The sequence below is a fragment of the Chiloscyllium plagiosum genome, unplaced genomic scaffold, assembly GCF_037043375.1.
Source record: "Chiloscyllium plagiosum isolate Xiang-an unplaced genomic scaffold, Cpla_swu_hap1 HiC_scaffold_18, whole genome shotgun sequence".
NCBI lineage: Eukaryota > Metazoa > Chordata > Chondrichthyes > Orectolobiformes > Hemiscylliidae > Chiloscyllium > Chiloscyllium plagiosum.
In genome coordinates this window covers 86,514,955-86,539,021 of record NW_028270156.1, presented here as the reverse complement: position 1 = coordinate 86,539,021, position 24,067 = coordinate 86,514,955, and the positions used below count along the sequence as shown (strand labels likewise).

Below are 24,067 nucleotides of genomic sequence, written 5' to 3'. Positions count from 1 at the left end.
CTAACAAGAAAGTCACTGATAGACGCAGTGTATAGGCCACCAAATAATAACATCACATTGGGATGGGCAATAAACAAAGAAATAACTAATGCCTGTAAAAATGGTATGGTTATTATCATGGGTGATTTTAATCTACATGTAGATTGGTCAAACAAGCTCAGTCAGGGTAGCTTTGAGGAGTTTATTAAGTGTATCTGTGATATTTTACTTGAACAGTATGAAATGGATCTACAAGGGAGCAGGCTACCCAAGATCTGGCCCTGTACAATGAGACAGGAATAATTAGTGATCTCAGAGTTAGAGATCCTCTCGGAAGAAGTGATCACTGTATCGTTGAATTTAATACATATGAAGAGTGTGAAGATAAAATCTAATACCTGGGTCCTTTGCTTGGACATGGGGGACTACAATAGAATGAGGGAGAACCTGGATAACGTAGACTGGAAACAAAGATTTTATGGTGAGACAGTTGATGAGCAGTAAAAGATTTTCAAAGACACTTTACAAAGTCCTCACCAAAGGTATATTCCAGTGAAAGGGAAGGACTGGAAGAAAAGACGTTCTCTGCGATGGGTATTTAAGGAAAGTGATCAAATTGAAAGGCATACAAAGTGGCCAAAACCAGCATGAAACTAGAACTGGGAAAACTTTAAAGGTCAACAGAAAGCCTCAGAAGAGCTACAAAGAAATGTAAGATAGAACATGAGAAAAATAAACTAGACTATAAGGACAGAGAGCAAAGGTTTATATAAACATACATAATGAGAAAAGAGTGGCGAAAGTAAATGTTGGTCCTTTGGAAAAAGAGAAGGAGAATTTCGTTATGGGATATCAGTGGAGGATACTAATATCTTGCCAGTAATTAACAAAGAGACAAAGGTAGGTGAGGATTTGGAAACTATCATTATTGCAGAACAGCTAGTTTTGAACTGTTGGAGGTAGTTGAGCTAATAAAAGAAAATTCTCCTGGCCCTGACAGAATGTATCCCAGGGTACTAAAAGAGATGCCAGGAGAAATAGCAAATGCACTGTCAGTAATTTTCCAAAATTCACTCGACATTGTGGCAGTCCCAGCAGATTGGAAAGCAGCAAAAGTGACACCATTATTTCAAAAAGGAGGTGGACAAAAATTACCCCAGTTAGCTTTTTGTCTGTAGTGGGAAAGATGCTTGGGTCTATTATCAAGGAAGAAATAGCAGGGACTCGATGGAAATTGTCCCATTGGACAGACACAGGGTTCATGAAGTGCAGGTCATGCTTGACAAATCTTTTGAAATTCTATGAAAACATTTCGAGCAAGGTGGACAATGGAAAACAGTGAATATAGTGGACCTGGATTTCCAAAAGGCCTTCAACAGGGTGCTGTGCAAGAGGCTGTTGTATAATATAAGGGTGCATGGCATTAGGCATAGAGTATTAGCTTGGATAGAAGATTGCTTCCTGTTAGTCAACCAAAGTGTGGGGATAAATGTGTATTATTCTGGCTGGCAATCAATGACTAGTGGTGTGCCTCAGGGATCAGTGTTGGGACAGCGATTATTTAGAATTGATACAGATGATTTGGAGTTTGGGACCACATGTAGGGTGTCAAAGTTTGCATATGACACTAAGATGAGTAGCAGGACAATGTGTGCAGAGCTCTGTGAAAAGTATGGGAGAAGCTTTGTAGCTCGGGTGCTCGCTGTTGTGGTTCTGTTCGCCGCCCTGGGAATTTGTGTTGCAGACGTTTCGTGCCCTGTCTAGGTGACATCCTCAGTGCTTGGGAGCCTCCTGTGAAGCGCTTCTGTGATCTTTCCTCCGGCATTTGTAGTGGTTTGAATCTGCCGCTTCCAGTTGTCAGTTCCAGCTATCCGTTGCAGTGGTCGGTATATTGGTTTCAAATCGATATGCTTATTGATTGAATCTGTGCATGAGTGCCATGCCTCTCGGAATTCCCTGGCTGTTCTCTGTTTGGCTTGTCCTATAATAGTAGTGTTGTCCCAGTCGAATTCATGTTGCTTGTCATCTGCGTGTGTGGCTACTAAGGATAGCTGGTCTGTCGTTTCGTGGCTAGTTGGTTTTCATGGATGCGGATCGTTAGCTGTCTTCCTGTCTGTCCTATGTAGTGTTTTGTGCAGTCCTTGCATGGGATTTAGTACACTACATTGGTTTTGCTCATGCTGGGTATTGGGTCCTTCGTTCTGGTGAGTTGTTGTCTGAGAGTGGCTGTTGGTTTGTCTGCTGTTATGAGTCCTAGTGGTCGCAATAGTCTGGCTGTCAGTTCGGAAATGCTCTTGATATATGGTAGTGTGGCTAGTCCTTTGGGTTGTGGCATGTCCTCGTTCTGTTGTCTTTCCCTTAGGAATCTGTTGATGAAATTGCGGAAGTATCTGTTTTTGGCGAATACATTGTATAGGTGTTCTTCTTCCACTTTTTGCAGTAGTTCTGGTGTACTGCAGCGTGTTGTGGCTCTTTTGAATAGTGTCTTGATGCAACTTCTTTTGTGTGTGTTGGGGTGGTTGCTTTCGTAGTTCAGGACTTGGTCTGTGTGAGTGGCTTTCCTGTATACCTTTGTGGTGAATTCATCAGGTGGTTGTGTGTTTTTTAACTTTGTCCCTCACTCTTATAACTTATGAACAGCAACAAAAGCCACGAAGCAGTGCGCATGCTCCATCCAACAATGGTCCCCGAATGATTGATGTCAGGGGCGGAGCTGGAGGACCTGTCTAGTCAGTTGGTCCTCCGACCAATCATTGAGCGAGGGGCAGAACTTTGCTATACCACGTGTTCATCCTCGCGGACAGCGCGAATGTGAGGGCGGAGAGTTGTCGGTAAGGAAAGGAATAAACAACAGGAAGCGGGAGGGAAGTGGTGTCGGTATGGGCTGAGAGATTTTGCAAACATTTGGTGCACATCGGAAAATACAAATTTGAAATTTAGTATCGTTTTTTGCAGTAAACGGAAAAATGTCTCATCTAGCGATTGACTCGAGTAAGCGCCGCCATCTTTATGCGGGGCAGCAATTCACTGGACACGTGCGGCCGCCAGCTTTGTAGGGGGCAAAGTTCAGAGGGGTGTATGTGCAGCCTTCTCTGGTAGAGAGTCATAGGGCAAGATTTACACAGAGCACGTTCAAACACAAAGAAATTGATTTTTTTTCTCTGGATTTGTTTCGTCATTCATTTAAATGATTTGGATATGAATAGAGGCGGTACAGTTAGTAAGTTTGCAGGTGACACCAAAATTGTTGGTATTGTGGTCAGTGATAAAGGTTGTCTCAGAATACAATGGGATATTGATCAGATGGGCCAATGGGCTGGGGAGTGGCAGATAGGGTTTAATTTAGATAAATGTGAGGTGCTGCATTTTAGAAAAGCAAATCAAAGCAAGACTCACACACTGAATTGTAAGATCTTGGAGAGTCTTGCTGAACAAAGAGACCTTGGAGTGCAGGTTCACATTTTCTTGAAAGTAGAGTCACAAGTAGATAGGATAGTGAAGAAGGCATTTGGTATGCTTCCCTTTATTGGTCAGAGCGTTGAGTAAAGGAGCTGGACAGGACATTGGTTAGGCCACTTTTGGAATATTGTGTACAATTCTGGTCTCCCTCTTATCAGAAGGAGGCACTGAAACTTGAAAGGTTTGAGAATTGATTTTCAAGGATATTGCCAGGGTTGGAGGATTTGAGTTGCAGGGAGAGGCATAATAGGCTGGGGCCATTTTCCAAGCAGTGTCATAGGCTGAGGTGTGATGTTGAAGAGGTTTATATAATCGTGAGGGGCATGGATAGCGTAAGTAGACAAGGTGTTTACCCTGGGGTGGTGGAGCCCAGAACTATAGGATATAGGTTTAGGGTGTGAGGGGAAAATTCAACAGGATTTGAAGGGCAACAAAAATTGTAACATTTCAAAGGCATTTGAATAGGAAGGGTTCAGAAGGATGTCGGACAAGTGCTGGCAAATGGGAATAGATTAGGTTAGAATATCTGGTTGGCATAGATGTGTTGGATAGAAGAGTCTGTTTCAGTGCTAGACATCTCTGACTGTGGGATCATAAAAGTGAACACTGCTCTGATTCGGCTGTGAGACCCTTGATGTCCACTTGTTCATTATCTAACTTCCTCAGTCTCTGAGTGTATTTTATGTTTACGTTCACAGACCTTTCTGTAAATGAATTGTCCACTGCTGCCCGGCTCCTGGCCATATTACAAAGGAGGTAGTACTGGATGTCTTAAATCGTAGCAAGGTGGATAAATCCCTGGGACCTGTTAAGGTGTATCCCAGACATTTGTGGAAAGCGAAGAAAATGATGGCAGTTCCCCTCCCTGAGATATTTATATTGTCATTGGTGACAGGTGAGGTGCTGGAAGACATGTGTTGTTATTTTAAAAGGTGGTAAGGAAAGGCCAGGGAACAAGAGAACAGTGAGCCTGAAGTCAGTGGTAGGCAAGTTGTTGGAAGGGATTCAGAGGGACAGGATTTGCATGTATTTGGAAAGACGAGTAATGATTAAGGATAGTCAATATGGCTTTGTGTGTGGAAAATTCTCTCTCTCTAACTTGATTGAGTGAGTTTTTTTTTTAAGGTAGACTATGGACGTTATCTATATTGACACTGAACGATGTTCCACAAAGCAGACTGGTTGGCAAGGTTCGATAACTTGAAATGTTGGGAGAACTTGCCATTTGGATACAAAACTGGCTTGAAGGTAGGAGGCAGAGGGTGGTGAAAGAGGGTTGCTTTGTGGACTGGAGGCCTGTGAGCAGCAGTGTGCTGCAGGAATGGATATTGGGTCCTTAAATAATTGACTTGGATGTGAATATATGAGATATGGTCAGTAGGTTTACAGAAGACAACAAAATTGGAGGTGTCGTGGACAATGAAGAAGGTTAGTTCAGAATGCAACAGGATCTTGACCAGATGGGCCATTGGGGCGAGGAATGGCAGATAGAGATCAATTTAGATAAATGTTAGCGATTGGATTTTGGAAAAGCAAGTCAGGGCAGGACTTATACACTTAATGGTAAAGTCCTTGGGAATGTTGCTGAACACAGAGACCATGGAGTGCAGGTTCATTATTCCTTGAAAGTAGAGTCGAAGGTCGGCAGACTAGTGAAGGTGGGGTTTGGTATGCTTATATTTATTGGTCAGTGCATTGAGTACAGAAGCTCGGACGTCAAATTGTGGCTGGACAGGACATTGATTAAGCCATTTCAGGAATTCTGTTTTAAGTTCTAAATTCCGTTCTGGAAAGGATGTTGTGAATCTTGAAAGAGTTCAGACAAGATTTACAAAAACTTTGCTAGAGTTGGAGGATGTGGGCTACAGGGTGAGGCTGAATAGTCTAGGGGTAATTTCCCTGGAGAGTCAAAGACTGAAAGTTGACCCTCAAAGATCAGCAAGGCAGCCATTGTGTAGAGCTGCAGGCGATGAGCGAGATACGAAGACAAGTATTTTGCGTCATGTTTACTATGAAGAAGTACATGGGAGATATAGAATGTGGGGAAATAAATGGTGACATCTTGAAAAATGTCCATATTACAGAGGAGGAGGAGGTGCTCAATGAGTTGCTAAGGAGCTAGTGCAGGGGAAAAGGATTCACATTTTTTGGATCATTGTGATCTCCTCTACGGTGTAGAGTTGACCTGCATAAGAAGGATGGATTGTACCTGAATTGGAAGGTGCCTAATATCTAGGCAGGGAGACTTGCTAGTGATGCTCGGGAGGCACTAACCCAGTGAGGGAGTGGGTGTAAACCCAAGAAGATAGTGAGAAAAGAGGTATGTCTGAGGTTGGTACAGTTCAGAAGTCAGGCAGGCAAGGGTCAGTATTAATATGATGGGCTGAATGAAGTCGGACTGAGCAGTTGCACTGCATTTACTTCAATGCAAGAGGCCTGACAGGGAAGGCAGATGAGCTCAAGGTATGGTTTTGAACATGGCACTGGGACATTATAGCAATTACAGAAGCATCACTCAGGGATGGATAGGCCTGGCAGCTTAATGTTCCAGGGTATAGATGCTATAGGAAGAATAGAAAGGGGGACGAGAGAGGAGGGGGAGTGGCATTTTTGATTCGGGATAGCATTATGTTTTTGCTTAGGGAGGATATTTCTGGAAGTACGCCCAGTGAAGTCATTTAAGTGGAACTGGGAAATAAGAAAGGGATGATCACCTTATTGGGGTTTTCTGCATGGATCTCCTCTGGGTCCTCTGGTTTCCTCCCACAGTCCAAAGATGTGTAGGATAGGTTGGATTATCCAGGCTGAATTGCCCATAATGTTCAGGGATGTTTAGGTTGGGTGGCCCTGGGAAATGCAATGTTACAGGGGGAGGTTAGGAGGCTCTAAGGGTCAGTATTAATATGATGGGCTGAATGACCTGCTTCCACACTGTTTGGAATTCTCTGATATTTCTACTAGTTTTAAACTAGTTACAGAAAATAATATACCAGATCGAAACGTTAAGGTTCTGAATTGGACAAAGGCCAATTTTGAAGGCACAAGGCAAGAACTTTCATCTGGCCCCTCAAGCCTGCTCTACCAGTCAATAAGCACAGGGCTGAGCTTTTCATGGCCTCCGCTCTACATTCCTGCTCTCTCACCGTAACCTTTAATTATTTTCCTGTTCACAAATCTACCTTTTGCCTTAAAGGCATTCAAGTTGATAATGTCAAATGCTGCACTCGGCAGGGAATTCCACAGATTCACAACCCTTTAGCTGAAGAAGCTCCGCCTGAATTCAGTCTTAAATCTGCTCCCCCTTATTTTGAGGTAATGCTCTATGTTGACCCGTCCCCAGTAGAAATAGCCTCCCTGCTTCGATCTTATCTACTCCCTTCATAATTTTATTTTTTCCTATCCAACCTCCCATTCTTCTAAATTACAATGACTATAGAACCAGTTTTCTCAATCTCTCCACATACACCAATCCTCTCAACTCCCAACTCAAACTAGTGATCCTTCTCTGTACTCCCTCCAGTGCCAGTACATCCTTGCTAATGTAAAGAGACCAAACCTGTACACTGTACTCAAGGTGTGGCCTCCCCAGCACCCTGTACATCTGCAGCATAACCATCCCTCTAGCAATGAAGGACAATATTCCCTTCACTGCCATAATTACCTGCTGCACCTGCAAACCAACTTCCTGTGATTCATGCATAACGACACCCAGCTCCCTCTGAACAGCAGCATGATTTCACAATTTCATCATCCAGTTTGCTGTTAGTCCGACCAAAATGGCTGAACTCACATATCCCAACATTGAACTCCATCTGCCAGACCCTTACCCACTCACTTAACCTATCTGTATCCCTGTGCAGACTGACAGTGGCCTCTGCACACATTGCTCTACCTCATCTTTGTATCAAATGTGAACTCTGACACCGTACACATGGTCCTCAACTCCAAAACACTTACGTAAATTGCAAACAGTTGTAGTGCCAACATAATCCAAACACCTGTTTATCCCCATTCTTTATTTTTTGTTGGTTAATCGATCCTGTATCTTTGATAATACATTACCCATAATGCTGTGCATCTTTACCTTATTCAGCAGCCTTTTATGTGGCAACTTATCGAATGCCTTCTAGAAATCCAGGTACACCACACCTCCCGAGTCCCCCTTGTCCAATGCACTCGTTGTATCCTCAAATAATTCCAGTAAATCCTTAAACATGACCTGCCTTTCATGAATCCATGCTGTTTGCTAAATGAGACAATTTCTACCCAGATATAGATATCTCAACACTACCTCCTTGAGAGATACAAGCATTTTCTCCACTACAGAAGTTAAGATAACGCATCTTTTTTGAAAAATAGTGGCACTGCATTTGCAGCTTCCAGTCTGTCAAAACCATCCCAGAATCCAACAAATTTTACTGAATTATCATGAGTCAATTTGTTATTCACCCTCCCCCCCCCCCCCCCCCCCCCCCCCAACCCCATCCCCCAAAACCACCACCCCTGCCATCTCCTTCAGTCCCTGGGATGCAATCCATCAGAGCCAGGAGACCCATCTACCTTTAGACTGTTATCTTTCTCAACATTACCTCTTTACTGGGAATGATTGCTTCTCTGTCCTCATCTGCCATTGCCTCCATAGGCCTGCGACAACAAGAGTACACAGACAGTATGTTCCTGTTAAGGCCAAGGCTGGAAGGTGTAGAGAATGCTGCCTATCGAAAGAAATTGAGGGCCTGGTCGAGAAAATGAAGGAGGCATATGGCAGGTACAGTGAGCTGTGTTTGTGTGAATCCCGAGAGGAGTGTAGCGGCAGTAGGAGTATACTCGAGGTAAACCATAAGGGCAAAAAGGGGACATGAGATAGCTTTAGGAAATAGGTTTAAGGAGAATCCAAAGTGATTGTACAAATACACTAACGAGTAACCAGGCAGAGAATAGGTACCCACAGAAATCAAGGCTGTCTGTGGAACTGCAGGAGGCGAGAGCGATTCTGTATGAGCGGAGAGGTTTTACAAACAAAATGTGCACATCGGAAAACATAAATTTGAACGTCCCAGTCTCGTGTTTTCAGTAAACGGGGAATTGCCTCAGTGTGGCTGCAGGCATGGGTGCGCGCCGCGATCTTTATTCGGGGCAAGAATTCACTGGACACATGCGGAGCCACCAACTTTGTGGGGTGCAAGGTGCAGCCAGGCGCATGTGCAGCCTTTCTCTGGTACAGAGTCATTGGGCAGGATTTACACAGAGCACATTCAAACTCAGGGAAATGGATGTTTATTTCTGGATTTGTTTCGTCATTCATTTAAATGATTTGGTATCATAAATGAGTTTGCAGGTCATACAAAATTGGAGGTATTGTGGATAATGAAGAAGGTTACCTCAGATTACAATGAGATATTGATCAGATGGGGTTTAATTTAGATAAATGTGAGGTGCTGCAGTTTGGAAAAGCCCTGGAGACGTTTGCAGAACAAAGAAACCTTGGAGTGCAGGTCCATAGTCCTTGCAGGTGGATAGGATGATGAAGAAGGTGTTCAGTATATTTTCCTTCATTGGTTCGAGCTTTGAGTATAGGATGTGCGAGGTCATGCTGCTGTACAGGACATTCGTTAGGCCACTTTTGGAATAGTGTGTGCAGTTCTGGCCTGCCTCCTATCAGAAGGGTTCTGTGAAACTTGAAATGTTTCAAAACAGACTTTCAAGGATGTTGTTAGGGATGGAGGATTTGAGCTGTAGGGTGAGGCATAAAAGGCTGGGGCTGTTTTCCCTGGAGTGGCATAGGCTGAGTGGTGATGTTATGGAGATTTATACAATCATGAGGGGCATGAATAGAGTAAATGAACAAGGTGTTTTCCCTGGAATGGTGGTGTCCAGATGTAGAGGGCATTGCTTTAGGGTGAACGGATACAATTTCAAAGGGACCTAAAGGACAACTCTTTCATGCAGTGGGTGGAATGAGCTGCCAGATAAAGTGGTGGAGGCTAGTACAATTAAAACATGTTAAAGGCATCTAAATAGACACATGATATTATTAGGAAGCATTTACAGTGATATGGGCCAATGGAATAGATTAGGTTTGGATACCTGGTTAACATAGATGGGTTGGACTGTAGGGTCTGTGTTGGTGCTATACATCTCTATGTCTGTGGGATCATAACAGCTTACACTGTTCTGCTTCATCTCTGGGCTCCCTCATGACCCCTTTGTCAATATCTAGCTTCCTCAGTCTCGAACAATGCGTGTATATTTGGTCTGTTTAGTATTTTACTATTACTTTTACAGACATTTTTGTAAGTTAATTTTCCACTGCCGCCCAGCCCCTGACCATGTGCTGCTTATTAATTCTTTTCTGGAAAATCTTTGACAGTCAAGAATTCTTTTTTCCAATAAACAAATGTATTTTCCTTCCATTTCTAACTATCAAATTCTGCACCATTTTCATTCCCTGCAATCCGTTTTGCACTCCCTGAAACATCGACTGTGTTTCTCCTTCCACAGATACCAGTGATTAATGCCAAAGCCCTGTTGCCTGTGGAGAGGGTGATGTTTGACTTTCTTGGACAGCTGCAGTTTGTGTGGTGAAGGTGCTCCTATAATGTGGTTGGGTTAGAGACATTACAGAGTATTCATTACAGCAACAGTGATGATTTGAAGATAATGTCCAAATCAAGAACAGTTTGTAGTTTTCTCATCATGCTTATAATTTCACAAAAATACTATTGGGAACTTTAGGCATAAGGTCAGGTGACCAAAAGCATTGCCAAATAAGCAGGCTTTGAGGAATGTCTTAAAGGAGGAAAGCAGACCTGTGAGGTTTTGGCTGCGAGTTTCAGAAAATGTTGCTTTGGCAACTGTAAAAGCAGCCACACAGGTGAAATAATGAATGAACAGATCATTGGGTGTTTCGAACACAATGGGTTGTCGAGGTCTTCAAGGATATGTGATGCGGCGAGCAAGGGATGATCACAACCAGGAATTAAATCAAGAATGAGAATTTTAAATTGAGGGATGTGGGACTGATGCTGGCAGATGAGACTACATTGGGTTGGAATATCTGGTCGGCATGGATGGGTTGGATTGAAGGGTCTGTTTCCATGCTGTACATCTCTGTGGCTCTATGTTGTTGATTATGAATAGGAGCCTTTTGATGGATCAACATGTTTTGGTACAAGGGAGTACTTGGGCAGCAGAGATTTAGTTTTTCTTGAGATTACAGGGAGGTTGAATGTGGGAAGCTGGCCCTGAGTGTGTTTGGAAAATGAAGTCTGGAGATAACACAAGGTGGATGAAAGTATATGAGCTGAGACAAGGGTGGAATCAGCTAGAAATAGTGGTCTTGGAGTGGGACTGAGTTATCACACTCACTTCACCTCTGGGATTCAGCTGGTTGCCAGATTGTGAATCAGGGCGGTAACACAATCGGGAGCGGAGTGGCCCTGGAGGTGCCTAAAATAAGTGTCACTCAGCTGGCTGTTGCTGAGCAGCTGCTGCTTGGTAGCCCTGGTGATGACATTTTCCATCACTTTACTGCTGGTTGGGTGTGGACTGAGAGATGGAAATTGCCTGGGCTGGTTTGCCCTGTGTTTTTGTGTTGAACATCCCTGGGCAATGTTCCACATTGTCGGTAGATGCCAGTGCTGGAGCGGAACTTGGCTTGGTGGGTGGCAAGTTCTGGAGCACAAACCATCAGTATTATTGCCAGAATGTTAGCAGGACCCATAGCCTTTGCACTACTTAACCATTTCTTGATGTTATTCAAACTGAATCGAACTGGCTTAAAACTCACATCTGTGATGTTGGAAACCACTGGAGAAGGCTGAGATGGATCATCCCACTTTGCACTTCTGGCTGCAGATTGCTGCAAATGCTGTCATCTTACCTGGTGCATGAGTGTGTGAGACCCCTCCATCAGTAAAGGAGGGGATATCTGTGATGCTTCCTCCAGTAAGTTGTTTAATTGCCCATCACCGTTCACAACTGGGTGTGGCAGAACTGCAGAGCTCCGATCTGTTCCATTGGTTGTGGGATCGTTTAGCTCTGTTGCTTGCTGCTGATGCTGTTTGAAATGCAGATGGTCCTGTTTGGTAGCTTCACCAGGTTGGCACTTCATTTTTAGGTCTGTCTGGTGCTGCTCATGGCATGCCCTCCTTTCCTGTCCATTGTGATGGGTGAGTGCGGGACGTACAAACCCATGAGATTTCAGATTGTGCTGGAGTACAGTTCTGCTGCTGGCGATGTCCCACAGTGCCTCATAGATACCCAGTTTGAGATCCTACATCTCTTCAAAGTCTGTCCCAATTAGAACGGGTGATAGTGTCACTCAACACAATGGAGGTTTTTTCTCAACTTTAAGCCAAACTTGTGTCTCCAAAAGGAATGTGTGATGGTCACTCTTACTGAAACTGTCATGGACAGATATATCTGAAGCTGGTCAATTCATAACAATGAGATCAAGTATGTTTTTCTCAATTGTTGGTTCCCTCACCACCCGCTGCAGACTTAGATGAACAGCTATGTCCTTTAGGACCTGGCCAGCTCAGTCAGTAATTCTGTTGCAGAGCTAGTCTCGATTGTGGACATTGAAATCCTGTACCCAGATTACGTTTGACACCATTTTACTTCCTCAGTGCTTCCTCCAAATGTTGTTCAACATGAAGGACAACTGATCCATCAGCCAAGGGAGGACGGTACGTGGTAATCAACAGGAGCCATGAGATTTCCTGGTGTCCGGAGTCAATGCCGAGTACTCCAAGGGCAAATCCTCCCTGTCTGTGCCACGACCTCTGCCTGGTCTGTCCTGCTGGTGGGGCAGGATATACCCAGAGATTTCAGGAGAAAGTGAAGACTGCAGATGGAGATCAGAGTCAAGAGTCTGGTGCTGGAAAAGCACAGCAGATCAGGCTGAAGAACGGCTTAGGCTCGAAACATCGATTCTCCTTCTCCTGATGCTGCCTGACCTGTTGCGCTTTTCCATCACCACAATTTCAATATCTTGGGATGGTGATGGTGGTGTCTGGTCATTGTCTGTAAGAGTTGATTTCATGAGTATGAGTATGTCAGGCTGTTCCTTGATTGGTCTGTGAGACAGCTCTGCACATTTTGGTACCAAAATCGAGATGTTCGTCTGGAAGACATTGCACCATCGAGAGGGCTGATTCTGTGGTTGTATTTTCTGGTGCCTTGTTAGATGCAGAGTGGTCCATCCAGTTTCATTCCTTTGTTGAAACTTTGCAGTGATTATTTCAGTGAGTAGCTGGCTGGGCCACTGTCAGGTTGGCAGGGTTTTTTCCGCCATTGACAATGATTCCATGGAGATCAGGAGATTCCTAATTCCAGTTATTTTTTTCTTGAATTCAGATTCCACCATCTGCCAAGATGGGATTCGAACCAGGACTTCAGTCGTTTGTTTTAATAGTTTGGATAAAATTTAAATACATTAGGTTTGTTCACTCACTTTAAATATCACTTACCCAGGTTTTGTTTCTTTGTAAACACTGTCCATCCTCCTGTCTCCTCCATCCTTCTCTCCAACAACAAGAGTTTGGAGCACATGGAGTTTCTCTGTCACTAAGACTGAGATAATCTGATCTGCTGCTTCCCTCCTCCCACTAGCCCACTGAGTCAAACTGCCTCATGTGGTGTTCCCGGTTTTTGTCCAAACCTACACCTTTCTCCAATCTCATCTCATGTCAAGCCTTATCAGAGCTCATCTTGACCCTTTACCCTAATCTCACTAAACCATAGACTTTCCAACTCTCTTTTCTCCTCCTCCTCATCAGTCCCCCTCACCGATTCACAGACATTGTTTCTTGTTCTATCTTTTCTGGTTATGGTCCTTCTCATCCATTCTGTGAAAAACTGACATTTGACCTCATGTTTTTGGAAAATCCTGCTCCATCTCCACTCTCCCTTTCCTTTCTGAATTCCTTGCATTTGGTGTCCCTCGTGGATCTATCCTTGGCCCCTCCTATATCACACCTACATACTGCCAGGAAGTGACATTGTGCAAAAGTACCATGTTGGGTTTCACATGTACACTGACGATGCCCAGCTCTCCCTCCCCATCATCCCTCTCCATTACTCCACTGTTACTCAGTTATCAAACTGCTTACCACTTTCCCACTACTCGATTAGGTGCAGTTTCCTCCAATAAAACATTGTAATGGTTAAACCCGTTGCCTAACAAGTTCCTTTCCCTAACTGCTGAGCCTCTCCCTCTCACTGGGAACTATGCAGCAGAACTAGACTCTTCACAATACTGCTGTTATATCTGACGCGAAGCTGACCTTCTGATTAGACATCTACACAATCCCAAACACCAGGAATTCCAATCTCTAAACCGTTGCTTATCTCCTCTTCACCCTTGCTCCATTGCTGCTGAAACCCCTTACCCGTGTCTGTGTTGCCTTAAACTTGACGAACCCAAAGCAGAACCCTTGATTCTGTGACTGGCTCAGAATCTGGTTTCAGACCCCCCCCCCCCCCCCCCCCTCAATATTTACCCTCAGACACATCAGTATTTATTCTGTCAAACCACTTAAGAATCTGGTGGTGCAGTCTGATTGTAGCTGGTGGAAATGACAGGAGATGATGTGTTGTATCTGAGTGGAAGGTAAGGACTTGGTGGAGGGGGGGTTCTCTCCTTGTTGCAGTTGGAGATGTGGGTTTCAAAGGCAGAGGTGCAGAAAGTGGAGGAGATACATTGGATGGTATTGACCACATGGGAGGGGAAATTGCAGTCCTCGAAATATGGGGCCATTTGGTATGTTCTGGCTTCACTGGGACACAGCAGCAAGCATGAGATAGAGATGTTGGCCAGGGAACAGGCTCGTGTGTTTAAAGTGGCAGGCAGCTGGAAGCTCGGGGTCTGTTTTTGCAGCAGAATGTAGATCATCAGTTGTCATTTCGGCCACCTCCACTGAGATGCTGCCAGACACAGGTTCCTGTCCCCTCCATTAACAGCTATGCACCCTCCTAGCCAGATCGTAATCCACTCATTTTTCTTTCCAAATGTTCCAGTCTCTCTTTGGGTTCTGTCCCTCCCTGTTATTTACACTTTAACCCCTATCTCCTGCAATACAAAGATCTGCAGGTTAGTTGAATTGGCCAAGCTAAATTTCCCATAATATTCAGGGATGTGTAGGTTAGGTGCATTAGTTAGGAGAAATATACAGTAGTAGGGTAGGGGAATTGGTCTGGGTGGGATTACCTTCGGAGGGACTCTGTGGACATTTTGAGCCGAATACCTGTTTCCATGCTGTCAAGATTCTAATTTTCCCAGCTTCCATCGGATCTGAGGAAGGGCTGCTGGACAGATTTCTGTTCCCAGATGCTGCCAGACCTGCTGAGCTTTCCCAACACCTTCTGCTTGTTGTTCCTGATTGACACCATCCATACACCTTCTGGGTGTGATTCAGACAGGGGGAGGATACCACCACTGACCTCACAACGGGGTCCAGCTGATTGATGGCAGCTTCGGACCAATAGGAAAAGGTGGTAACACTGGTGGACCAAGTGGTACCAGCTGGTCATCCAAACAATGGGAGTGAATGAGGGGCGTGGCCAGTGGGATGACACGTCACCAGTAACTCAGCCGATGCAGTGCCACGTGACTCGGCAGTTGGTGAATGTGGGAGACGCAAACAGGGAAGGGGAGAGTGGCCTCAGAGACAGGGAGATAATGAGTCACTTTAGATTGGGAAGTTTTAATTACACTCTATGTGGTTCGTAAGTCTGAATTAGAAACTCTTAATCCTGCGTTTGCAGCAGATGGGATAATGGCTGCGGCCCTCAGGCGGTGAAAGGTTCTGGGATATGGCCGCCATTGTTATTGGGGGTAAGGTACAGTGAAGCGCATGTGCATGTCCCCTTCCGATGATGGGTGGGGGGAGACGTGCAACTTGAAGAGAGGCATTTACACATCAAGCACATACCAAGAAAAAAGTATGTCTTCATATTCTTCCTGTACTGACTGAGAGTTCTGTTTTGTGAATTCATTTCATAGGATATTAAATCAGAATAATTGAGGCTGGGATCTCAAAAGCAAGTTTTTACAGTGAATGGAGTCATCAGGATCTGAATATCATTGGCATTTAACTGTGGAAGGAGAAAGGTTTGTCTGTTCTGTTTGTGGGAAGATATCTCCAATATTCTTGTTAAGCAGAAAGATGTACAAATTCGTGGTTGGATCACCCTTTGGGTGTGTGCTCTGTTCTGGGCCCTGCAGCTGAGGAAGGAGATATTGGCCTGCGGGGGAGCACAGACTTATCCAAATTACACCTTGTCTCTTTGTAAGAACTCTCAGATTTCGACCCAATCACCCACTTCATGATGTTAACCTGTAAACTTCATATTTTCAATTACCTGCAAACTTCCCATTAAAAATCATTTTGGACTCAAATTCCAATACCTTTTCAGGTGCAATGTTCCAGCTTCTGACAACTGTCTGTTCATTCAGCAACTGCTGAGGTCCATGTTGACTCTGGGGTTACAAACGCTGAATTGAAAGATGAGGTGCTGTCCCTGAGCTCCCATTGAGATGCATTCGAACAGTACAGGAGGCTGAGGGCAGTGTCGGTATGAGCAGACAATGAAAATGAAAGGGCTGCACTATGCGGGCTGCTTGGCTCAATGAGAGTGTTCTGGAGTTGGGTGTAAACAGACTAACGTGAGACGGGGAGAAGGTGAGGCTGAAACTCAGTTTTAGTTCTGGCCATTCAGAAATTCACATGGTCCCAATGGGAACATTCAGTTTTTAAGTGATACCTGTGGATTATTTGTTAACAGTTTTTATAGTATTTTTCCTGAGGGCAGTTGAGAGTTAACCACGTTGCTGTGGGTCTGGAGTCACATGTAGGCCAGACCAGGTGAGGATGACCGTTTCCTTCCCTACAGGACATTAGTGAACCAGGTGGGTTTCGAACAATTGACAATAGTTTCATGGTCATCATTCGCCTTTTCATTCTAGATTGTATTGAATTCCGATGCCACCATCAGCCATGTTGGGATTCTATCCCTAATCCTCGGAACATTGTACATGTCACTCATCTGGCAGGAATACCATTAAGCCATTGCCTCCCTTTTAGCAATGTTTAAAAGAAAGTTCCATCATTCTACGTGTACAATGTGAGATAAAATACTGCAACGTCCATGTGTCAGCCTCTCCGAAAGGTCAATCAACAGAAATTTGTTTGGGGGCGAAATATTTCGCTTTTTTTGGGAGGGGGGGAGGTTTATGAAACAAAAATGAATCCAAACAAAAATCTTATGCCACGGACATGTAATATTTGAAGCCAGAGGGGGATTACAGAGACAGGGAGGGTTGTGGGCCCAGAGGGGGATTGTTGTCCAAGCATCACTGTGGTGTACATGGACTGCAGCATTTCAGGGAGGCGGTTAACCACCACTTTCTCCAAGACAAGGAAAGGTGGCCAATAAATACGGTCTGGGCAACAAAGGCAATCCCCAGTGAGTAAAACCAAGCAGTGACCCCTCTGAGCTGACTTGCTGTGAAGTTAAAAACCTCTCTGGAAATGGAGTGGGCAGAGAAGAGAAACAGTGACATTTCACAGCTGCTCTCAGAGAGACCTCACCCTTGGAAGTACTCCGAGCCGGGGATCAGCTCAGTGAGTTTCAGTCTCTTCAAATATCAATCTTAGTCGCTTTTATTTTATTAAATCTACAATCGTGAGTAAGGTGAGGATTTCTTTTTAATGTCTTAAGGTCTCTTGATTAAATGTTTAAAATATGAAACGTAAGCATTAAGTTATTGTCTGGCAATATTTTCCGAGCAGTAAGACTGTGCCTTTGTCTTGGTCTGTAGGTTGTTAAGGCAGAGAGATGGCCTGTTGTAGAGTGTTGTGCTGTTCCTGTCGGATGTGGGAGATGAGGGAGAGTTTCAATGATCCTGATGATTATGTCTGCAGCAAGTGTGATTGCAAATCCTTTTGGATCTCATGGATTGGTGGAGCAGTGATTAAAGGTAGTGAGGAATTGACAGGAGCCGGGGGGTGTGATAGGTGGCAGTCTCAGGAATGCAGAATACTGCAGATACAGTCAGGTAGATGGGTTACCGCCAGAAAAGCTAGGAGGGGTAGGTCGGTACTGCAGGAGTTTCCTGTGGCTATCCCCATCTCAGACAAGTATACTGTTTTGGAAAATGTAGGTGGTAATAGACTTTCAGGGGAATGTAGCACTGACAGTCAAGTTACTGGTACTGAGACTGGCTTCTAACATAATGTGAGGTATATCCAGTTCCACACGATCGATGGTGAGAGGGGACTCTCTAGTCAGGGGCACAGTCTGCCATTTCTGCAGCTGACAGTGAGACATTAGAATGTGGTGGTGCTGCCCTGGTGCCAGTGTCAAGGATGTCTCACAGAGGGAGCAGAATATTCTCAAAAGGGAAAATAACCAGTGGGAAGACATTGTACATTGGTACCAATGGCATAGGAAGGGGAAAGCATGGGATCCTGACGAACAGGGAGATTTGCTAGTGCCACTGGGGAGGCATTCAACCAGTGAGGGAGTCAGGGTAATCCTAAAGAGATAGTGAGAAAAGAGATGAGTCTGAGGCTGGTACTGTTCACCAGTCAGACTGTCAAGGCAGGCAAGAGCAAGTCACAGAATGAGGTGCGACGGACCATTGCACTGCATTTATTTCAGTGCAAGAGACCTGACCAGTCAGGAAGGTGGGCTCAGGGTATGGTTTTGAACATGGCACTGGGATATTACAGCAATTACAGAGGCATCACTCAGGGATGGATAGGACTAGCAGTTTAATGTTCCAGGGTATAGATGCTATAGCAAAGATAGAAAGGGGCCAACAGAGCAGGGAGAGAGATGTTTTTGATTAGGGATAACATTATGGCTGGGCTTCGGGAGGATATTCCTGGGAGTACATCCAGGCAAGTTATTTGGTTGGTACTGAGAAATAACAAAGGGATGACCATCTTACTGGGATTGTAATTTAGACTCTCTCCCAAGTCAGCGAGGAATTGAGAAACAATTTTACCAGGAGACATCAGTTATCTGTAAGAATAATATGAATGCAATGATAAGGGTTTTTAACTTTAACAACATGGCCTCGGAGTGCTGTAGTGTCAAGGGCTTGGATGGGAAGGTATTTGTTCAGTGTGTACGAGAACATTTCAGATTCAGTTTGTAGGATGTACCTACTAGAGAAGGAACAAAACCTGACCTGTTTTCTATATTCATTCACAGGATGAGGCTGTCACTGGCTCGGCCAGCATTTATTGCTGCGTTTACCCAGAGGGCAGTTAAGAGTCAACCACGTTGCTATAGGTCTGGAGTCCCATGCAGACCACACCAGGTAAGGATGGCATTTTCTTTCCCTAAAGGTCGTGAGTGAACCACATTGGTTTTTCCAACAATTGACAATGGATTCCTTGTCGTCACTAGATTATTTTTTCCAGATATTTATTTAATTCACGTTCCAAAATCTGCCATGATGGGATTCAAACACGGGTCCCCAGAATGTTATCTGGGTCTCTGAATTAACTGTCTAGCGATAGTTTCACTCCGTCATCACTGCTACTTAGGAAATGAGGCAGGGTGAGTGACTGAGGTATCAGTGGGGCAGCGCATCAGCACCAAAGAACCCACACTATTGTGCCTCAGTGGTTAGCGCTGCTTCCTCAGCCCCAGGGTCCTGGGTTTGATTCTAGCCTCAGGCGACTGCCTGTGTTCAAGTTGGCACATTCTCCCCAGTGTTTGTGAGGGTTTTCTTCGGGTGTTCCAGTTTCCTCCCACAGTCCAAAGATGTGTAGGTTAGTTGGATGAACCACGTTAAATTTCCCATAGTGTCCAGATGCAGTATTTGAGGTTTTGGGATGTGCAGGCAAATCTCTGCTTGATGTGAAAAGATCCTTTTGTTGTCTTGGACAGAGGTCAGAGGGAGGTGTGGCCACACGTTTTACATCTCCCATGACGGCAAGGGACGGTCAAGGGTGTAGACCGAACATAGGAGGTGCAGAGGGAATGGTCTCTGCGGAACACAGATAGGGTTGGGGAGGGAAGTATGTCTGTACTGGTGGGGTCTGACTTTAGGTAGCAGAAATAACAGATTTCAATGCGCTGTATCTGGAGATTAATGGGGTGGCTGTAGGGGTGGGGTAAAGGCGGAGGTGCGGGAAGTGGAGGGTATGTGTTGGAGGGCATTGTTGATCAAGTCAGAGGAAAGTTACGGTCCTTGAAGTAGGCCTTTCTAGGATGTCCTGGAGTAGAATCCAAAGAGCTTAAACAAATATATCACAGACAAAAGATTAACTGGACCAGAGAATAGGACCCCTTAAAGGTCAACAAGGCTGTCTATGGAACCACAGGGGGTGCGAAAGATATGCAAATATTTCACTTCATTTTTACTGGAGAAGTATATGGAAGCTCGAGAGTTTGGATAAATAAACAGTGATAACTTGAAAAGTGTCCATGTTACAGAGGAGGTGGTACTAGATGTCTTAAATCGCATCAAGGTGGATAAAGCCCTGGAACCTGATCAGGTGTATCCTGAAACTTTCTGGAAATCGAGGGAAGTGATTGTTGGGCCTCTCCTGAGGTATTTGTTTCGTTGATAGCGACAGGTGAGGTGCCATTATTTTAAAAAGGTGGTAAGGAGAGGCCATGGAACAAGAGAACAGTGAGCCTGAAGTCAGTGGCAGGCAAGTTGTTGGAAGGGATTCTGAGGGACAGGATATCCATCTATTTGGAAAGATAAGGAATGATCAGGGACAGTCAATGTGGCTTTGTACATGCACAATTGTGTCTCACTAACTTGACTGAATGTTTTGAAGTGACAAAGAAAATTGATTAATCCAGGCTGTGAATGTTGTTTATATGGACATTCAACAAGGTTCCACAAAGCAGACTGGTTAGCAGGGTTAGATAACATGGAATGCAGGGAGAGCAAGTCATTACAAAACTACCTTGAAGGTTGGAGACACAGGATGATGGATGGTTGCTCTGCGGACTGGAGGCCTGTGAGCAGCAATGTGCTGCAAGAATGGATATTGAGCCCTTAAATAAATGACTTGGATGTGAATATATGAGGTATGGTCAGTAGGTTTACAGAAGACACCAAAATCGGATGTGTAGTGGACAGTGAAGAAGGTTAGTTCAGAATACAACGGGATCATGATCAGATGGGCCATTGGAGCAAGGAATGGCAGACGGAGTTCAATTTAGATAAATGTGAGCTGTTGTATTTTGGAAAGGCAAATCAGGGCAGGACTTATACACTTGATGGCAAAGTCCTGGGGAACATTGCTGAACAAAGAGACCTTGGAGTGCAGGTTCCTAGCTCCTTGAAAGAAGAGTCACAGGTAGGCGGGGTAGTGAATGCAGCATTTGGTACGCTCCTCATTATTGGTCAATGCATTGAATGCAGCTGTTGTGACGTCATATTGTGGCTGGACAGGGCGCTGATGAAGGCCATTCTGGAATTCTGTTTTCAGTTCCAATTTCCCTGTTCATGGAATAATGTTGAGAAACTTGAAAGGGTTCAGAAAACATTTGTAAGGATTTTGCCAGGGTTGGACGTTTTGAGCTATTGGGAAAGGCTGAATAGACTGGGACTATTTTCCCTGGAGAGTTGGAGGCTGAGAGGTGATCTTATAAAATCATGAAGGGTATGGATAAGGTGAGCAGTCAGGGACTTTCTCCCAAGTTCGGTGGGTCCAGAACTGGAGGGTACAGGCTTAAGGTGAGAGGGGAAAGATTTAAAAGGGAGCTAAGGAGCATCTTGTTCATGTTGAGGGCATAGCAAGTATGGAATGAACTGCCAGAGGAAGGGGTGGAAGATAGTACAATTGCAGTATTTAAAAGGCATTTGATTGGGTACATGAAGAGGAAGACTTTAGAGGGATAAGGGTGAACCGCTGGCAATGGGACTCCATTAACGCTCTCCGTTATTGGTCAATGCATTGAATACAGAAACTGGGATGTCATATTGTGGCTGGACAGGACGTTGATTAAGCCACTTCTGGAATTCTGTTTTCAGTTTGAATTTCCCTGTTCTGGGAAGGATGTTGTGAAACTTGAAAAGGTTTGGACAAGATTTACAAAAACGTTGCCAGGATTGGAGGATTTGGGCTACAGGGGGAGGCTGAATAGGCTGGGGCTATTTTCTGTGGAGAGTCAAAGACTTTGAGGTGACTTCATGGAGATTTATAATATCACGAGGGGCGTGGATAAGGTGAGCAGCCGGAGTCCTATTTCCTCAGGTTAGGTGGGTCCAAAACTAGAGCACCTGGGTTTAAGTTGAGAGGGCAAAGATTGAAAAGGGATCTAAGTGGCAACGTTTTCAAGCTGAGTGTGGTGTGTGTATGGGAGGAGCTACCAGATGAAGTAGTGGAGGCTGATAAAATCACAACATTTAAAAGGCTTCCAATTGGGTACATGACTAGGAAGGGTTTTGATGGATACAGGCCAATAGATAGATGGTAAATGGGAATCCATTAGTTTAGGATTCCTTGTTGGACCGAAGGTCTGTTTCTTTGATCTTAATAAATTAAGATGCATTCCTCTATTTTGTGGAGAGGTAGCTGAAGCACAGATAATTATCCTTGGAGCTGAGAAGGTGAAGCAGTGATTTCGATCTGGTGCAGATTAGGTTCCAAGATCTTGAATTTGCAGAGAGAGAGAGGGATTTTTAACACTGTCACAATTTTTAGTAACTACTTTCAAGTAATTGGCAAATAATACAAGGTGAAAATGTGAACACTATTTTACTCAGTAAGTTCTGAGCATTTGGAACAGTCTGAACGACACAGATTCAGCAGGTATTCTGAAACAGACTTGGAATTTTACTTTTTAAGGAAAGATTTGGGGAGCTATGGGCACATGGGAGGGGACTTGGGACAGACTTGCAGCATCTCCAGAGGGAGAGAGTACAGCCCCAATGGGCTGAATAGCCCCCAGCCCCTGTGCTCTGTGATACTGTCCCATTCACTGTGAATGATAAAGCTCATCCCAGGGCAGAGAGAGGGATTAGCCCTCCACTCTCATCACAATGGGGCCAGGCTGATTGACGGCAGCTCTAGACCAATGGGAGGAGAGTCTGTGTGGTCCTGCAGCCAATGGGATTGAATGAGGGGTGTGGCCAGCAAGGCAGCACATGTCCATGAGCTGTGCAGGTGCAGTGTCACTGTTTGGGGTTGGGAGAGACAGCAGAGACTGGGACAGAGGCTGTTGGACCTGAATTACAAACTCCCGGCAAATTAAAACCAAAAGAACTGCGGATGCTGTAAATCAGAAACAACAACCAGGAGGTTCTGGAAAAGCTCAGCAGGTCTGGCAGCATCTGTGAAGAGAAATCAGAGTGAAAGTTCCACAGAACAGATGTTACTGAGAAAAAAAAAGTCAGTTTATGTGCAGAAGATAGTGTGGGGGGAGGATAAAAGGAGTAAAGGACAGGTGGGGATAGAGTGAGAGGAACAGTTGGATAAAGGATAACGATCTGGCTGGGGGAGGGTGACTAGCTGTTAAAGGAGACTGTTAATGGCTAACCATAGGTAGTGTGTAATGGCAGGCTGTGAGAACAAGAACTGGTGTGTGGGGTAGGGGGCTACGACATGAGGTTGTTGACCTATGGTTAGCCACTAACTGTCTCCATTGTAAGCTGTTGCCCACCTATATCACTCCACGATTGGAGCTGCCGAGGACACAAACCTTTGGAATATCCTCCCGAACCCCCTCTGTCTGCCTTAAAGATGTATCTAAAAATCGTTCTCTTTAATCAACGTTTCCATCATTTGTGAAGCATTTTAGGAGATTTGTCAATGTGAAAGGCTCCATACAATGCAGGTAGTTCTTGTTATTGTCTGACATCAGGAGAAACAGGGATGAGCCCTCTCTCTCATACCTGATGAACAGCAGCAAAAGCAGGAAGCACTGAGCATGCTCCAGCACACAACGGGCCTCGGATTATTGATGTCAGCGCAGGACCAATAAGAGTGGGGGAACGGGGGCGAGAGGTGCTAGTTGGTCCTTCAACCAATCGGAGTGAATGAGGGGCGGGACTATATTCAACCACGTGATAAACTTCACTGACAGCACAGTGTTGTTGTGGCCAAGGCATTGGCAATGTGTGAAGGTGAAGGGCAGGGGAAAGGAAAGACATATTGACCAGGAAAAGAAGGAAATTTTTAATATATGGGATGAGAGGTTTTACAGAACTTAGTGCACATTGTAAAACACAAATTTCAAAATCCAAATTCTGCACCATTTTCCCTCCCTATAATGCATTTTGCACTCCCTGAAATATCAACTGTGTGATTCTCCCTCCACAGATACCAGTGATCAATGCCAAAGCCCCATTGCCTGTGGTGAAGGTGATGTTTGACTTCGTTGTACAGCTGCAATTCGTGTGGTGAAGGTGCTCCCATAATGTGGTTGGGTAAAAGCTGTTATAGATTATTCACTCAGCGACAGTGAAGAGTTGACAATGTATGTGCAAATCAACAACAGTTTGTTTTTTTTTAATCATGTTTATAAATCCACAGAAATACTATTGAGAACTTCTGACATAAGGCCACAGATGGGGATATTAGGTCAGGTGATCAAAAGAATTGCCAAATAAGCAGGTTTTCAGGAATACCTTAAAGGAGGAAAG

General features: G+C 44.6%; 1 long non-coding RNA gene across 3 annotated transcripts in view; it reads left to right on the top strand.

Moving 5' to 3' along the window:
* Positions 1-23,842, top strand: part of LOC148147031 (uncharacterized) — a 390,235-nt gene extending 366,393 nt beyond the window's left edge. The window contains exons 1-4 of one of the 3 annotated variants that reach the window (XR_015760224.1): positions 12,798-12,881; positions 15,446-15,553; positions 18,664-18,772; positions 23,745-23,842. This is a non-coding gene — a long non-coding RNA (uncharacterized LOC148147031). Of the gene's footprint in view, positions 1-12,797; positions 12,882-15,445; positions 15,554-18,663; positions 18,773-23,744 lie in introns of those variants that run through there. The other 2 variants (XR_015760222.1, XR_015760221.1) reach the window with 2 other exon arrangements.
* The last annotated feature ends 225 nt before the right edge of the window (positions 23,843-24,067 follow it).